Here is a 17235-nt window from a genome sequence, read left to right as displayed (position 1 = left end):
TCCAATACCTATGGGCATTGAAGGAGATCCTACTAAATTTGACCCAGGTCCCAAGCAGGACCTCTAAACGCTGAACAAGGGCAAGACCTTTACCAAACCGTTCCCTTAACCCCCGACCAGGTAGCCAACATACCTCCATATAGACCGTGGAGATATGAATGGTGAAAATCTTTTATTTTATATAGACAGTAAAATAATGCCAAGACACCACGGACAAACGATAAGGAAAGATCACCTTCAACATAAGTAACTAGTTATTAAAGTCATTAATACAAAACCAAATAAAAAGTGCAAAAGATTAAAAATAAAAAGTATTATACTAAACACTTGTCTTCACCAAGTGATGTAAGAGACTTAGGCAAACATGGCCTTGATTGTCAAGAACTCTTACGATCAATCTTGGATCCCGAGACGACTCACACACTCTATGATGGACAATGGATGATGGTGGTGGATGATGGTGTTATGGTGGTGGTGGGTGGTGGATGAAGTGTGAGAGAGGTGGTGTGCCAAGGGATGAGAGAGAATGAAGCCAAGCTCCTCTATTTATAGGCTGAACAGAACGCTGGACACGGCCCCGTGTTCGCTGAACACGGCCCCGTGCCCGTCTGACATTCTCTCTCTTCATTAATTGTAATTGCGAATTACAATTAATGCGCCTGCTGTACTTTCAACACGCCCCCGTGTCCGCTGGGCACGGCCCCGTGGTGAGCAATGGAAGCTTCTACTGGTTTGTCTTTTCTGCTGCTTCCTGGGCACGCCCCCGTGTTCACTGGACACGGGGCGTGTTCAGACATCTGTTCTCTTCTCTTTGTCTTGGGAGGTGCCGTTGAGGGTCCGGGCAGTTTGCTTTTGTTCCTTTTCTTGTAATTATGATAGAATTAGGGGTCTTTTTGCTTCTTTTGTGATTTTGAGCTCATTTCATCCTGAAAATACAAAAGGAAGACAAAAACACTCTTTTTCCAACATTAGTACTTAAAAAGGGTTAGTTTTATGCCTTAATTGATGTGTTTTATATGTTGCATTTTACACACATCATTGTTCAAAAGAAAAATGGAAAGTGGAGGGTATGTGTCGATTTCACTGATTTGAATAAGGCATGTCCCAAGGATCCCTTCCCATTACCCCACATTGACTCCATGGTGGATGCAACGGCGGGTCATGAACTGTTGACCTTTATGGATGCATCATCTGGATTCCAACAAATTCAGATGGAACCATCTGACCAAGAGGATACGGCCTTTATGACCCCAACCGGTTTATATTGTTATATTGCTATGCCTTTTGGATTAAGAAATGCAGGTGCAACATATCAAAGGCTGGTGAATATGATGTTCAAAGATCAAATTGGGCAAACTATGGAAGTGTACATAGACGATATGGTGGTGAAATCCAAAAAAGCTGAGGATCACCTAAGGGACTTGGAGGAAGCATTTGATATCCTTGATAATTATAACATGAAGCTTAATCCTTCAAAATGTCACTTTGGTGTTAAAGCAGGTAAATTCTTAGGATATATGGTAACCCAGAGGGGCATTGAAGCGAGCCCGGAACAAATCAAAGCATTGGTGAATATCAAATCCCCTGCCAACGCTAAGGATGTGCAAAGGCTAACAGGCAGGATAGCAGCTCTAAACAGATTCATATCCAAGTCCTCAGAAAAGTGTAAAGAATTCTATGATATCCTAAGAAAGAACAAGAAATTCGAATGGACTGAAAAGCATGAGAATGCTTTACAAGCCCTAAAAGAATACATGTCCTCAGCCCCAGCATTGATGAAACCAGAAAAAGGAGATGTGTTATCCTTATACCTTGCGGTATCCTCAAAAGCAGTAAGTGCAGTCCTTGTTAAGGATCATGAAGGTACACAATATCCTGTCTATTATGTAAGTAAGAGTTTACTTGATGCTGAATCCACGTATTCACACCTTGAAAAACTTATTCTTGCACTGATTATGGCATCTACTATACTAAGACATTATTTTGAAACCCATGTTATTGTTGTTAGAACTAATTTTCCAATTAAGAATGTCCTCAGGAACCAGAGATGTCCGGAAGAATGGCTAAGTGGGCAGTAAAGCTTAGTGCCCATGATATAAGATATGAGCCTAGAACAGCCATCAAATCCCAAGCATTAGCAGACTTTGTGGCTGATTTCAGTAGTGATTTACAAAAGGAAGCCGAATTGGAAGTCCAGCAGCTGGATGAAACCAAGGATCCTTGGATACCACATACTGACGGATCCTCAAATGTTAAAGGCACGGGGCTTGGTATACTACTAAAATCGCCACAGGGGGACATAATACCCCATTCCATAGCTTGTGAGTTCCAAGCCACTAATAATGAGGCTGAATATGAAGCTTGAATCGCTGGTTTGCAAATTGCTAAGCATATGGGGATCAGGTATCTTGAGGTATACGTGGATTCATTGTTAATCACTAATCACTTTAATGGATCCTATGCTGTTAAAGGTGAAAAACTAACCAAATATTTAGAGATAGTCAAAGAATTGGCACTCTCTTTTGTTTCCTTCAGTTTGACACAGGTACCAAGGGAGGAAAATACAGAAGCTGATGCATTGGCCAATCTAGGATCATCTTTGAAGATTCCAGAGGATATAAGTATCCCCATCATCCATATCCTGGCTCCTGCTATTGAAAATCAGGTGGCCATGGAAATAGAAGAAGATACTGCAATGATCCCTAGTGAGGACACTCAATCTTGTTCAGGATCATGGATCTCACCAATCATGAGATACTTACAACACGGGGAGATTCCTATGGGAGAAAATCCTAGGGCTTTCAGAATTAAGGTATCTCAATTCACAATCTTAATTAATATGCTGTATAAGCGATCTTTTGCAGGACCATATTTGAGATGTATCGAGGATCCTGAAGTTCAAGAAGTTTTAAAAGACTTCCATGAAGGAGATTGTGGAAACCACACTGGGGGCAGGGCATTGTTCTCAAGGATCTTAAGGACAGGATACTACTGGCCAACTATGAAAAGGGATACTGTGGAGTATGCTAAGAAGTGTGATCCTTGTCAAAGACACAACAATATCCTTCATCAGCCGGCTGAATTTCTACATCCTATACCATCCTCTTGGCCATTCATGAGATGGGGGATGGATATAGTTGGCAAGCTCCCTAAAGCACCTGGTGGGAAAGTGTTCATGCTTGCCATGACTGACTACTTCTCCAAGTGGATAGAGGCTGAAGCTTTTGCCCAAGTCAGAGAAAAGGAAGTTATATCCTTTATTAAGAGAAACATTATAACTAGATTTGGCATTCCTTCTGAAATTGTATGTGATAATGGTTCCCAATTTATTGGGAGTAGGACTACTAACTTTTGTGACAGTTGGGGGATTAAGATGATAACATCAACACCAGTCCACCCACAAGCCAATGGTCAAGCAGAATCATCCAACAAGATCATCATCAACAATCTGAAGAAGAAACTTGGATCCAAGAAGGGGAAATGGGCAGAGGAATTGCCTTATGTGCTTTGGGCTGATAGGACAACCCCCAAGAATGCTACTGGTCAAACACCCTTCTCTTTGGTGTTTGGGGCAGAATCAGTGATCCGAACAGAAATGGTGGTTCCAACTGCTAGAACAAGTACCCGTGATCCTGAGGAAAATGATGCAAACCTGGCTCAAGACTTGGATACTATTGAAGAAATCAGGTATCTGGCTAGGATAAGGATGGCTAGCTACCAACAGAGAATGGCTGGTGCTTACAACAAAAATGTCAGGATAAGGAAATTCCAAGTTGGGGATATGGTATTGAGAAAAGCATTCCAAAATACCACCAATCCTGCTGATGGGAAATTGGCACCAAAATGGGAAGACCCTTATTTGATTGAAGCCGAAGCAGGAAAGGGGGCATATAGATTGCTTACCATGGAAGGTAATCTGTTACCAAGAGCCTGGAATGCTGTCCACTTGAAAAAATATTTCATGTGAGCAGGATCCTTCTGGCATGAATGATCCTTACACTGGAAGTATCCTTCAAGGATCCCTGAAGCGTCAATGATCCTTACTCTGGTAATGTCCTAAGCTTGAACTCTTATTTACATATCTTCTTATTTAAGGATAAGGATCATGTATCCTTCATCCTCCTCTCACGAGATTTTGAGTTCTAATAAGTCCAGGTATCCTTAGCATAATGTCGACAATCTTCAGAAGCAACTCAGATCCTTGGGTTCAACCCCAGTTATTTGGGCTTGTCCCCAGTTATCCTTGGGCTTGTCCCCAGTTTTCGCCTGTAGCGCACGATGATCCTGGTATAGTTCACGTCTTTGGGACCAGTACTCGCTTTAGGGGCTGATAACCCCATCGTACTGGCTATACCTAGGATCCTACGTATAATGGTAGACGTACCATACATCCGTTCCTAAGGTTTCTAACGTTTTCACGTTAGCTAAGGTTTTGGCATTTTCATGTCACTAAGTTTGGATAGTCGCCAGTGAGGGCCATACTCCAGTTTACATACGATCCTTGGGCTTGTCCCCAGTTATCCTTCGGGCTTGTCCCCAGTTACCCTTCGGGCTTGTCCCCAGTTATCCTTTGGGCTTGTCCCTAGTTACTAACTTATCTTTTATATTGGCTTAGTCCCAAGTTATATTCTATTTTCAGGTTTTCGAAGTTAAACAATTAAGGATCCTCAATCCTTATTATCTATTAAAGTGTTACTTATGGTTATCCTGATTAAAGGTTAGGATCCTAACTTGGGTCCTCAGGTGTGATCCTTAACTATTTTTAATTTCATTCATTATTCATTTGAATAACCCTTAGATCTTGACAACTGAACCTATGATCCTTAAAATTAACTACTTTTTAGAAGCTTTCGACTAAAGGATATTTGATCCTGGATCACATCCTAAATTTCTTAAGCATAATGTGCTTAACTTTTCTTACTCAGACAAGCATAAATCAAAACAATCGAAAGAATAAAAGATATACAAGGATAACATCACAGGATAAGTCAAAAGTTAAAAGTTTTATTTATTAAATATTTAACCCTTTCAAAAGTTGTCAAAATTGCCAACCCACGTTTCTACCAGCAAAACGTGGCCCGTCCACATGGGTTGGCAAAGGGTGTCCATTGTTTGTGCGGTCACATCATGCAGGAAATTAAAAGGCGGCAGGATCACAATGGCTTCATCCCCCAAATAGAGGATCCCTCCACCATTTGTAATCCTACCTATTGTCTGAAGGATCCTGGATCCTTAACCCTAAAACAATTGTTCGAATTACAGACCATAATTGTTTAAAAAAAAAACATCAACAACCACCAAACAAAAAATTGGGCTCCGGCTATGTCTAGAAGTTTCCTTCATCGCCCAATCCTGCAGCTCAATCCTTCGCTGCACCATCACCACCAGCTCCGCTTGCCTCTGCAGCATGATCCTTGCCAGCGCCTCCACCCTCAAGCATCGGGATCTCCTCAGCTTCTTCATCATCCTCCAACTCTGCCAGCCTCGCCTTCCAACCCTCTACATCCCATGTGCTCTTGTCGAAGGCAGGATCCTGAGCCTCAATAGCCATCTGCAGCTGGATCTTATACATGGTTATTGCAGCAGAGACCTTGGCATCCTGGGTGATCTCATGCTTCTCATAGTCAAAGTTGATCAGCATCTTGGCAGCATCATCCCTTGGTGGCCCGGAGCTCCTTCTGAAGGTCAGCTATCTTAAGATCCTTCAGCACACCCATTTGTTGAAGGTCAGCAATCTGGCGGTCTTGATCCTCGACGTGGCCAACATACGTCTCTATCTCAGCAAATTTCTGCAAGGAAAACAAGGCGTAACATCAGAAACAAGTGATCCTCAAAACTGTCAGGATACACAGACAGGGGCAGTGATCCTTACCTCGTTGAAGTAGTCCAGAAACTGTTGGCGGAGCAAGGGCAGACCTTGCAAATCCTCAGAGGCCTTTCTCTTCTTGCTTCCTTTACCCCTGATAGGTGCTTTAGGGGCTAAAGCAGTTGGGCTAGCAGCAGGAGTCTTCTTCCTTGCAGATTTGACATTAGTAAGATCATCGATGCCGAACTTTGAAGCAGACTTAGAGGATTTTCCAGCACCTACACAACCAAAATAAGATAAGTATTCTAGCTAAATTTGAAATCCTACACAGAATTGCTTTTTAAATAAGGGTACTTACTTGACATTGTGACAGAGGCAGAGGATACTTCCTGAGAATCCTGGACAGTAACCTGGAAAGTTCTTGTTTCAGGATCGAGCTTCTTAAAAGCCAGAAATCTCTCTTTTGCAGCAGGAGTCAACTTCAGGTGTGAAACGGAGATAGCTGCACAACAAGAAAACAACAGAACATCAGTGATTCTCATGCTACAGGACAAGTTCTACGGTGATCCTTTTAGGATCCTATATCCTACCATGGGTGACCCACTTCTTGGGCAAATCCTCCCCATTAGGGATGGTATCTCTCTTTACAAAAAAGAACCGCCGCTTCCAGTTCATGTCATTTTTGGTAACTTTGAGAACAGGATGCTCTTCTCCGGTCTTTCGTTTGAACAAATATCGGTGGGATCCAAAAGTTGTGAGATCATACATCTCAGCCAACTCTGCCATGCCAAGGTCTATCCCTTCTTGTTCGATGATCCTTTCAAGGGTGTATAAGACCCTCCAGATCATCGGCATAGCCTGGATATAGCAGATGCCGGTAAGAGAGAAAAAGGATTGGGTAAACTGAGGGAAAGGATACGAGTATCCTATCATGAAAGGAGTGACCGGGAAAGCTACCCAAGTCTCAGAGATGAAATCACTCAAAGCGGTAGGACTAAAAGACTTGAAAAGGGTTTCCGCCGGGAAGCAATGACGGATTTTATCGATTTGAGGGTCGGTAAAGCAACACCTTTCGGTGGGGGAATCCTTGATGATCCCTTGACCCTTCAAGGGGCTGCTCTTCTTAGGATCCTTACCGGGAGAGTTCCGGAGCAACATCTTTCGCAGAACGATGGAAAAAGAAAAGAAAAACAGAGCAAGGAAGAAAGAAGATAGAGGGGAATACCTGTTCAATCCTCTGGTCGCGGTTATAAAGGGAACAGTTCCTGAATTTAAATGCATACGATTCTATCCCTATCTCTATTTATAATCATGATTATGCAGGGCTGTCACCTCCATGACGTCAGATTGCAACGGATAGTTCGTTCTTAACGGCTATATACCCGTTGAGTTAGTTATGGATAAGATCCGGCAAAATATAACTCATTAATATTACATAAATACTCCTTATATTTTGGGGGCAATTGTTAGGGCTGGATTTTTATGACCTGTGATCCTTACTTGGTATCCTAACAAGTGATCCTTGTTTCTTTGGCAGATAGTGATCCTCAGAGGAGCTCCAGGATCAGGATCATGGATCATCCTAAGGATCCTCATACTAACGATCGTTCTCTTTGGATTTAATGTTGTTTTGCAGGAATTACGAGTTGGACCAGGTCTTAGCAACGTAAACAAGGAATCTGTCACGCTAATTTCGCACATGCATAATCAAAGATGGACGTTATGGAGAATATGGAAACTCAGCACAATTAAAGGGCAATTAATTAGGCTAAATTTACTTCTATTTCTAAAGGGGTAACGAGCTAGTAGTTAGGTGATTTGCCTAAAATACGACCACACACACTTATATAAAGGGCACTCTTCAGCATTTGGAGGGGACAACACATTTTCTCACACGCTTTAGCATATGATACTATAGTGATCCTTGTACCTAGCTCGTTACCATCCGAAGTTGTAAACATTGTTTGTTATATTGAAGTTTGGTGATCGGTAGTTTCCATCACCCGAGGTTTTTTATGCCGGAGATCATTCATTGATCAAGGGCTTTTTCCTCGTATAAATCCTTGTGTCACTTGTGCAATTTTCATTATAGTGATCCTTATCTTTGTTCATCATACCAAGCATCATTCCCCGTTTACAAAGAGTTTGGTTGCATTATCCTTGTGTGATTGTTGACCAAAACACCCGAGTCCTTACTTCATCTAGGTTCCTGCATGGTGTCATAACAAGATCATCATAGAACAATGAATCCCTAAGTAATCCCATTTTGAAGGCCTCAACAGCCGTGGCTATATCCAAATTGGGAATGTCCAAGGATTCTTTACTAAATTTGGTTATGTAATCCCTTAATGATTCATTATGACCCTGAGTTATCCTATATAAATCACTAGTTAATCGTTCAAATTTTCTACTACAAGAAAATTGATTATTGAATAAGTTAACTAGATTAGCAAATGAAGTAATAGAGTAAGGGGGAAGACTTAGCAGCCATTTGAGAGCTGATCCAGTAAGAGTGGATCCAAATCCCTTGCATAGGCACGCTTCCCTTAACCTTTCTGGAATCGGATTGATCTCCATCCTCTCCCTGTATTGTGCTATGTGTTCCTCAGGATCCGTTGAACCATCATACAGCTTCATAGTTGGAATATGGAATCTTTTGGGTATCTCAGCATCACAAATTGGTGGTGCAAAACGAGATATCTTATGGCTTCCATCTGCAATCTCTGGGATAGGTTTGACCATCCCTGGAACACTTGATATCATATCCTTCAGTTTTTGCAGCTCTTTGGCCATAGCATGGTTGATACCTGCATCCTGCATGAATCCATGGTTAGTGGTAAGAGAATTATTAAAAGTGTTACCTCCCATTGGGTTCAAGTTAGGAACACTGGATGTGAATCCATATTGCTGGGACTCTAGGATGATGGAGGGACCAGTGGAAGCAATGGTCTGCATTGGAATAAAATCTCCTTGATGGACATCTGAACTTCCTGTTTGCAAACTCTTCAAGGATCCTGGCATCTGGAAGGATCCCTGAAACTGGGATGATCCTGGAACAAAGGAGGATCCTTGAACCTGGGATGATCCTGGAACAAAGGAGGATCCTTGAACCTGTTGTGCTCTTGAGTAGGCTCCTGAATTCATGAAGGATCCCATATGCTGAGGATAGGATCCCGCCGGCTGGAAATATGAACCTGATGCCTGAGTCACTATTGCTGAATCGTAGTGCACTCCTCTTGGTCCACCCACATGTTGAACGTCTGGAACCTCTGATGGCTAAGAAGTAATCATCGGAGTATCAAAATTTAAAGATTTGGGCACCAGTGGAGAATGATCCTCTGCCGCTTTCTTTTGTTTCTTGAGATCTCCGATTTCTTTGAGGATCCTGTCATTGGTCTTGTCCTGTTGCTGTATATGATCTCTCATCTGCAAAATCAAAGTAAATATGTCACTAGTAGTGGGAGTATAGGAAGCAGAAGAAGTTGGAGGTTTAGAGAAAATAGGAGTTGGTTTCTTCTCAGCATTTTTCTGAGATCCAGCTGGTGGTGGAGGCAAAGGTGGAATGCCCTAAGATGAATTGACCGCAAACATCGCAGTAGAGGTATTCTTCACCGATGAAGCCAACGATCCGGAATGATCACCAATAGAAAACTTTCTTATGAATGAAGCACCAATTGCCCCACGGTGGGCGCCAAACTGTTTTGGTCAAAAATCACACAAGGATAATGCAACCAAACTCTCTGTAACGGGGAATGATGCTTGAAATGATGAATAAAGATAAGGATCACTTAAATGTAAATTGCACAAGTGACACAAGGATTTATACGAGGAAAAAACCCTTGATCAATGAATGATCTCCGGCATAAAAAACCTCGGGTGATGGAAACTACCGATCACCAAGTTCAAATATAATAAATAATCTTTACAACTTCGGATAGTAACGAGCTAGGTACAAGGATCACTATGGTGTAGTATGCTAGAGCGTGTAAGAAATGTGTCGTCCCCTGCCAAATGCTCGAGAGTGCAGTTTATATAAGTGTGTGTGGTTGAATTTAGGCAAGTCACCTAACTACTAGCTCGTTACCCTTTTAGAAATAGAAGTAAATTTAGCCTAACAAACTATCCGTAATTAGTGCTAGTTTCCATATTCTCCACAACGTCTATTTCCGGTTATACATGTGCGAAATTAGCGTGGAAGATTCCTTAATAACGTTGCCAAGACCAGGTCCAACTCGTAATTCCTGCAAAACAACATGAAATTCAAAGAGAACAATCGTTAGTATGAGGATCCTTGGGATGATCCATGATCCTGACCCTGGAGCTCTTCTGAGGATCACCACCTGCCACAGAAACAAGGATCACTGTTAGGATATCATGTAAGGATCACAGGTCATTAAAAATCCTGCCCTAACAGGAGTGTTTAAACCCAATTCGTGAGAAAGGTGAATACCTTTAAACCTGTGAAGGGATCAGGATCCCTTAAACGTAAGAGAGGGGGCCAATCCTCTAATCTTTCGAAGTATACTGAATGGGTATCCTGGAGCTATATCCCAAAGCGTATACTGCAAAACAATGGTAAGCTAAGGTGGGTGTTAGTCTGGCTAACACCCCTCTGATGCTTAAGTCAGTAATGGGTTCAAAAGAGTAAATAACATTAAACATATTAAAAGAGAAAGAATTCATACCATCCTGAGTTAGAAATTAAATTCCTAACTCACTTGAAATAGAGCTTCAAATGTATAGCATTCCAGGATCTTGGTAGCATATCCCCCTCCATATTCTTGAGTCGGTATGCTCCTTTCCCTGATTCTGATTCAACCTCATAGGGTCCTTCCCATTTCAGGGCCAGCTTTCCGTCAGCAGGATTAGTAGCATTCTGAAAAGCTTTCTTCAATACCCGATCTCCAACCTGGAACCTTCTAGTCCTTATATTCTTATTAAATGCTTTAGATATCCTCTGTTGATATGTTGCCATCCTTAGCCTTGCTGCATCTCTTGTTTCGTCTGCAGTGTCCAAATCTTGGCACAAAGCTTCAGGGTTCTGCTCAGGATCCTGGAGGATAGATCTTGCCGTAGGTATCACCATTTCTGTTGGGATCACTACTTCTGCTCCGAATACCAAGGAAAACGGGGTTTGGCCAGTTGCATTTTTTACCGTTGTTCTATCAGCCCATAAAATAAAGGGTAGTTCTTCTGCCCATCTTCCTTTCTTAGCTCCTAGCCTCTTCTTCAAGTTGTTGACAATTATCTTGTTCGAGGATTTAGCCTGTCCATTTGCTTGAGGATGCACTGGAGTAGACGTGATCATTTTAATTCTCCAACTCTTGGAAAACTCAGTAGTCCTCTTACTTATAAACTGAGACCCATTGTCACAAATGATTTCAACTGGTACGCCAAATCTGGTCAGTATATTCCTTTTTATGAAAGATACCACTTCCTGATCTCTGACTTGAACAAATGCTTCAGCTTCAACCCATTTGGAAAAATAGTCAGTCATTGCCAGCATAAAGACTTTTCCGCCTGGAGCTTTTGGCAATTTTCCCACTATGTCCATTCCCCACTTCATGAACGGCCAAGGGGAAACAATAGGATACAGTGGTTCAGCAGGCTGATGTAATATATTACTATGTCTTTGAAATGCGTCACACTTTTGAGTATATTATGCAACATCTTTCCTCATGGTTGGCCAATAATATCTTGTTCTTAATACTTTTGAGAATAATGACCTGCCCCCAGTGTGGTTACCACAATCCCCTTCGTGGATATCCTGAAGCACTTCTTTGGTCTCGGGATCCTCAAGCACCTCAGATATGGGCCTGCAAGAGATTTCTTATATAAAACATTATTTATAATAGTAAATCGTGATACCTTCATCCTAAAGGCCTTAGGATTCTCATCCTTGGGGATGTGTCCTTCCTTGAGATATTTTGTGATTGGAGCGGTCCAGGATCTAGGATCCTCTTCAGGATACTCGGCACCAGGATCCTGAACACTCACTACTTCCTTATCCTGAGGATCCGTCGTAGGATACAGGATATGTAATATTGGTATTTGGATCCCTTCTGGTATCCTGACTGATGATCCCAGATTTGCCAAGGCATCAGCTTCAGCATTATCCTCTCTTGGTACTTGTTCAAGTGTGAAAACATCGAAATATTCTGCTATTTTTTTTGACAATTTCAAGGTATTCAACCAATTTTTCACCTTTTACTGCATAATATCCATTAAAATGATTAGTGATTAATAAGGAATCGACAAATACTTGTAAACTCTTGATATTCATGCTCTTAGCCAATTCTAATCCTGCAATTAGAGTTTCATATTCTGCTTCATTATTGGTGGCAGGAAACTCACATCTAATAGCCTGGGGTAATATGTCCCCCTGTGGCGATTTTAGTAGTATACCCAATCCTACTCCTCTAACATGAGATGCACCATCAGTATATAATGTCCAGGATTTGAGGTTTCTCCCAGTTGTTGAACTTCTAGGTCTACTTCATTTTGAATATCACTACTGAAATCAACCACAAAGTCAGCTAAAGCCTGAGACTTTATGGCATTTCTAGGTTCATATACTAGATCACAGGCACTTAACTTTACCGACAACTTAGCCATTCTTCCTGACATCTCAGGTTTTCTAAGCACATTTTTAACAGGATAGTTGGTTTTAACATGAATCCTATGTGTTTCAAAATAATGTGTAAGTTTTGTCGATGCCATAACTAGGGTTAATATCAGCTTTTCTAAATGAGAATACCTAGTTTCAGCATCTAATAAACTTTTACTAACATAATAGACAGGATACTGCTGACCTTCATGATCCTTTACAAGGACAACACTTACTGCATTCCCTGATACTGCGAGATATAGGGATAATGGTTCACCATCCTCAGCCTTCATCAATAGAAGTGCAGTTGAAAGATACTGCTTCAAATCCTACAAGGCTGTTTCATGCTTCTCTCCCCATTCGAATTTCTTATTCTTTTTTAGAATATCATAAAATTCCTTGCATTTTTCCGAGGATCTTGAGATAAATCTATTCAATGTTGCTACTCGCCCCGTTAATCGTTGAACATCCTTCATATTTGAGGGTGACTTGATATCCAAGATGGCTTTAATCTTGTAACGCCTCGTATTTTGTATTCCTGTTAGTATACTACTTCGAGGCGTTAATCATAATTAAATTCGTATTTTTATACCTGGTTAATACATACGCAAACCGACACTATTTTTACGTCTCTTGATTAAAAAAAAAACAATAATTTACGACGACTTTCAGAAAAACGGGTGTGAAAATAGGTTCGTAGATGTTGGCGGGCCGCACGAGACGCAATATTGGGCTTGTGGGCCTTGGCCCAAGCCCAAAGCCCACTAAGCTAACCCTAATATTTAAAGGTAGTGAAACCCTACACACCCTTTATATTCAGCCGCTACTATCAATTTTGTCTCAAAAAACTCCTCTGCAACCTTATCTCCTAATCCTTAACATCTTCTCAAAACAAGAAAATATGCACACAAATAAAAGAACAGACTTCAACTCCCTCATCCGCTCTCCCTCTCGATTCTACTGCACCCACATAAAAATCAGAGCATCTCCTTCCCTCTCAAACACACATACTCAGCCAAAGACCCTGTCTCCTCTCTCGTGAAGAACCGGCAACCAGAACTTCCGGCCGGCTGCCGGTCAGCTCGTGTTTCCGGCAAGCCTCTCCGACAACCACTCACACCACCACCTTTGTTCCCTTGTGTTCCTGCGACTAGGTCGGAGAGAGAGAGAGAGAGACGCGGAGAGAGAGAGAGAGAGAGAGAGACGATGTCGGAGGAGCCTGAAGACATCGCCGAATAACTCGCCGGAGAAGGACCAGACGATGCCGAAGTTTCACGTCAGAACTTGACCCAAATCGTTTCTCGGTACACCTTCTCCTCGTAATTCATTTTGTTTCTCTTTGTTATTTTTGTTCTTTTATAGATATATATATACACACTATTGATTCTTTTTAAAGCAAGGACCAAGCAAAAATTACAGTGGGGTTTCTTTGAATATGTACGTTGTCGATTTTGTTTTGTGTAGTCGCTGTTATGTTTGAAAACAAAGAAGATGAACTGTAAATGAAAAATAAACATGCCCAAAACAAAAGAAATTATAGACGGTCAACATGAGAAATCAGTCAACATGAGAAATTTTGTTGTTTTGTCGTGATGCACAATAAATGTGCATGCACCTTTAATTAACTTTCACCAATATCCACTTTTAGTCCCTTGAGTTTTCAAAGTTATTTTTAAATATCTTTTCTTTTATTGTAAATTTAACCCTCCAACTTTCAGCTTTAATTATTCTAAACTCTCGGTTCCTCGTGACTACTATAATAAAAGTTATTGTTCCGAAATTAGTATGTACAGGAAGCTATTCAAAACAAATTATGTGTTGCTAAGCTAGTTAATGAAATATGGGTTTATTTTTAAGTTTCATTTTTTTTATTTTATTCAAATTTTATAATAACGTTAATAGTTAGTAAATCACTAATTTCCCTTTTAACGTTGAAGGTTAAAAATGTAATAAATTATAATATCTAATTTATTTAACTTATAAATAATAAATATTAGGATTATTTATTTAACCTACAACCGTTAATGTGTTCATTATGTATTATTTTAATTTAGGATAATCATTTCGTTCTTTTGGAATTCTCCTTCTTTACTCGTGCGTTATTTCAAGAAATCGCAACGCAACCAATGTGAGCATACTCGATCCCTTTTTACGCTTTATTACCTTTGGGATGCAATACATGTACTTTGAATCAAATACACATACATGCTAGAATTTTATACAAATAATCTCTATATATGCTCATACGTGTTATACATGCAAACATACGTGTTATACTTGCAATCATACGTGTTTAAATTCATATGCTTATACTTAGTTATTGCCATGAAAAAATCTGTTTAAAATATTTTTATACTTATACTCAAACTTGTATGCTCGCCAATACTATTTGTATTGATCTATGCTTTAACATGTATTGCAGGATTTGGATCATACAAGGAATCTAGTAGGGTTGCCTAAAAACGCATTAGACTCTAATACTTGTACTGTACTTTATTTTCAAACATGTTGTATTCTGTTTCCAATACTTGTAACAATTAACTATCAATGAAATGAAATTTAATTAGTTGAATACTTATTGTGCATTATTTATTTTAATCTTGTGGTATTCTAGTTCAAACCGTGTAAAATGTATTTATTAAATACTTGACACAAGATAGCGTTATGAAGTCTCGAGCAATCTACACACTTCGTCTCATCCCGATGTTTCCGCCATCGGTTGGGGTGTGACAGATTGGTATCAGAGCCATAACTATAGGGAATTAGGAAAATTGTTATGCTTTTGACCTAGTCTATAGTTTAGGTACCTATACTTGACCATTCTTGTTTCATGCTTTTAAGACACTCAAATTCTTCCTACTTTGCTTCTTTCTATTTTTTTGTCATAATTAAACGATTCGTTCATCCTAAGGCATTATACGCAAATTACACGCTAAGGACTTGAAGAACTCATATTCCACAATCGAAACGACTCACTAGAATAGGGGTGATTCCCGCCTTTGGTGACGAATTTCAATCCACCTTACATGTTATTTTGCACGAAACTTCACCATCAAGTCAGGAGTGATATCCGCATCTTGATGGGAAGTTCTATTTCATACTCTAGTGGTTCTTTATTAACGAGTCGAGATTTTATCTTGTTTCGTTCAATAAACCACGTTTTGGGGACGAAATTGTTAAGCTAGGATTGATGTCCACACCTTGGTGACTGGTTCCGCTCTACGATTTTCAATCTCGCCAAAGTTTCGTATTTTCGATCAAATTAGGGACATGTACTAACTGCAAGGGTAAAATACCGTTAATCGCCTGTCGACGAGAGTATTTTACCTATTAGGCCAAAGCATGTCTCCGTAATTCGAAAGGACTTACGGGTCACTTGGGATAGTCGAAGTTTCTAAACCCGAAACGTTCCAATATTTTTATCAAACCCCTCTTTTATGCTATCTCGATATCTATGTGATTTAATACTTGTTATCTCGTTCATTTCAAAACCAATGTTATACTAGAATCGATTTAACATCCAACCATTCAATACATACATACTAATAGTTATACTTGGTTCGGGATTACTGGGTGATTCTTATGTGATAAACTTGTCATTAACTTTGATCAAAGCCACAACTTAACATGTATAGCGCTTGTGTAGCGCTATAGGAGTAGCGCCCGCCCGTATTCTTGAGGTCATGTTAAGACATTTTGCGGTACACGATGGGTTGACAATTAGTCATTAACTTTGATCAAAGCCACAACTTAACATGTATAGCGCTTGTGTAGCGCTATAGGAGTAGCGCCCGCCCGTATTCTTGAGGTCATGTTAAGACATTTTGCGGTACACGATGGATTGACCTGTTTATTCGCATGCCAGTAATGCGTTAATCTTGATTAACTAAAGTATGTCGTGTGGATTGTTCAATGATTTTTTTTACATATGCTAATGCTAGTTATACTTGATTCGGGATTTCTGGAACATTCTTATGTGATAAACCCGTCATTAACTTCGCAAGAAGCCACACCTTAACATGTATAGCGCTTGTGTAGCGCTATAGGAGTAGCGCGCCGCCCATATTCTAGTGGTCATGTTAAGTTAACAACATTACACCCTTTTCGTTGCGACGATGTGGGGTAGTGAACATTGCGGTACACGATGGTTTGACATGTTTACTCACATGCCAGTAATACGTTAATCTTGGTTAACTAAGTATATCATGTGATTGTTCAAAGATTTCACTCCTACTCTATACTCTCTCATACTTAAACACAATCATGCTTACATACCTAAATCTTTATACGTTATCACACGCACACATTCATACTCGTAATACGATAATGTACCCTGACCCGTACACTACTAGTACAAACTATGCGGATCATGCACGTACCAAAATAATCGCGGATGCATACGTGATTATATTGGTAGATGCATGAAGACCATAGTAGGTTCTATTGTGTATCATAACACGAGTCGCGAAACGGACAAGACATGATATGAACATAGTGGATACGCCGCTGGTACTTCCTATATATAAGTGTTCCTACCATATTACCAAACTTTCGTAAAAACGTGCCATGAGAAATTCGGTGTTTCCTCATACCTCATTGAATGCAAACTTTGATCACACACAACCTATTTCTCGGTTATACCCAAACACACTTCAGAAACGCCATCTTTTCCCAAAAGTCTTCCTTTTAAATAAATTTCGGGACGAAATTTCCTAAAGTAGGGGAGACTGTAACGCCTCGTATTTTGTATTCCTGTTAGTATACTACTTCGAGGCGTTAATCATAATTAAATTCGTATTTTTATACCTGGTTAATACATACG

The sequence above is a fragment of the Helianthus annuus genome, chromosome 12 (genome assembly GCF_002127325.2).
Source record: "Helianthus annuus cultivar XRQ/B chromosome 12, HanXRQr2.0-SUNRISE, whole genome shotgun sequence".
Lineage (NCBI taxonomy): Eukaryota > Viridiplantae > Streptophyta > Magnoliopsida > Asterales > Asteraceae > Helianthus > Helianthus annuus.
Note: the sequence above shows the minus strand (reverse complement) of the source record.